Source organism: Blastomyces gilchristii (assembly GCF_000003855.2).
Source record: "Blastomyces gilchristii SLH14081 genomic scaffold supercont1.47, whole genome shotgun sequence".
Lineage (NCBI taxonomy): Eukaryota > Fungi > Ascomycota > Eurotiomycetes > Onygenales > Ajellomycetaceae > Blastomyces > Blastomyces gilchristii.
The window spans coordinates 23185-25848 of NW_003101636.1; positions in this window are offsets into that span (position 1 = coordinate 23185).

Sequence of the window (2664 nt, forward strand, 5' to 3'; positions counted from 1 at the left end):
TTCATAAAAGAGAACAAGTTTAAAAGAGGTATAAATATTCTTTGATAGTTAAGCTGCTTTGAAAAGACTAAGAAATAGTCAGATTTATAATAATCAAATAAATCTTGAACTGATTTTAAATTCTGTTATAAGAATTCAAAAGAGAAGAAAGTTAAAAATGATAATTTATCTTCACTAAGTTCCTGCTTATATAAATATCTATAACAATGAAATGACTGATCTAGCTGTAAAAAAGAGTTCAGAATTAAGCAGATTTATTCAAAAAACAGTATTCTGATCTTTTATAAAGAGAAAAATAAAAGAATCTTATTTAAATAAGTGAAATAAAAGCTGGTAAAATCAAAAGAAGAGTATACATTATTCAAGATTTAAAACAAAACCTAAGTGAAAATCTTGTTTAATAAAATGTAAAAAGAAAGTATTCTCATCTATAATTTAGCTGAAACTAGAACATGATTATTTTAAATCTTTTATATACAAAGAATTGATAATAGATTTGATTCAACAGAATGCTCATTCTGCAATTTAATTGAAAATTCTGAGTATATTGTAATGCATTGTGTATTACACAACAAACTCAGAGTCAGATTGAAGAAGAAGTATGATTTAAATTAATTAAATATGAGATTTTTATTCTCAACTGAGACAGGAATTAAATACTTAATAGACTTTCTATCAGAAACTCAAGCAGCTACAAGAAAATAGCTAAATTTAGAACTGTCTAAATATGAAGAGATAGAAATTAATCAGATATAATCTGTTAAAATAACTATACACTCTTTTTAAACATGTTTATTTTATTATTATCTTTTCTTACAGTTTCTTTTCTTTTCTTTTCTATCTACTGTATCTATCTTTAAGACTTTGTTTCTTTTCCTATATCATGTTACTTTCTAAATGGTTTCAAAAGTATCAGAAGATATTAAAAATACTATAATTCATGAGAGATTTTTATATTCTAAGCTAGAATTTTCTAATTTTGCATATCTGAAATTGATAAATGTATAATAATTAGCCTTACAGATACTAGAAAAACTCTGAGAACTAAAAGTTTTCAGGTAGATGTTATAGTCTCTGACTGTATACATCTATAATGAAAGTGTGATTCAAAGGTTGCTTGAGCCAGCGTACGATTACAGGCGTACGCGGCCTTCTTATATACTATACACTAAATTAATTGGTGGCCGCTATGGCCCCTTTACATTTGTAAGCAAGTTCGGAAGCGGGCTGCGTTATTATCCAGCAAGTTATAACATTCTTTTCAAATCACATTCTTCTCTCATCAGATTCAGGTCACGCTCCATATGGATCATGTCATACATTCTAGCTTCATGCGGGATTAGCTCATCACTAGTGTTTACAATCATGTAATCTATTTCTGATTCAGCTAGCATTCTGCATACATTCTCACAAAGAAACTTTCACTATATTACATCTCTCATTCACTAACTTTTCTCATTCTTCAATCATCTTCTTTATTATCATTATTATCAAATATCATCATCTTATTCAAGATTTCTACTTCTTCTTCTGTTCAACTCTTTCTATCTGTTTATCTATTATATTGTATGTATTTCTGACAATGATTCCCTGTTCTCATAACAAGCATTATCATAGTACTTATATCAGACAGTTTATTAGCAGTAAGTATAATATATTATGAAATGTGATCAGAACTTGTTTATCTTCTAACAATTATCAGAATATATTATTATGAATGACACATCTTCTTCATCTTCTTATACACTCTTAATCATTTTTTCTTCTCAGTGAGCTTCTGATCATGTTTTCTGACACAATTTTACATAGACACAGATGCTGATATGTTTGTTTTTATTTATATAGAATCTTCATATGTTGACAGATCTGTATCTGCTGATAATAGTGAACTCAATATTGAATCATTGATCAAGAACTTGAAGAACATAATAATGAAGAAATTGTCTGTGTCATATAACTAGATCTTTTATATTCTTTTCTATCTTTTCTACTGCTTCTTTCTCTACTGCTCTCTTCTCTGTTTCTTTCTCTGTCACTCTCTCTCAATCTTCTATACTTGTCTCTGTGTCTGATTCTTCTGCTTCTACTATCTCTGTTCTTATAACTCTCACTCTCACTACTTCTGCTTCTGCTACTGTCTTCATTACTAGCTCTTCTCATTTCAAGAAGATGTTGCATAGACTCAGTGAATCATGTTTCTCAGTATATACACTCTCACTCTTCTTATCAATCTCTAGAATAATTTATTATATGAAGACAGTGTATGATATAACTATCTGAAGCTTAATTACAGACATTAATTATTACATTCATTTTAAATATTTATGATGAGACAATTATTCATTTATATCAGAGAATCACTTTCTCTTTTAACAGTATTAAGATTATAAGTCTTTTTCTTTTTCATCTTTTCTTTCTAACACTGATTTTTCTGTTCTTAGAGAAAATCATTATGAGTTTTATTATATACAAAGTCATGGCATTCACAGATATTAAGAAACTTTTTACAACTATAAAGTTCAACATTGTGAGAATATTCACTCTGATAAATTTCTTCAGAATAATAGATCTGTATCAGTCTATTCTCTGACATCTGTCATCTGACTTCATGATACAGCGCAAAAGATATCCATGTTTTCAGAAACAGAAATATGAATGTCATAC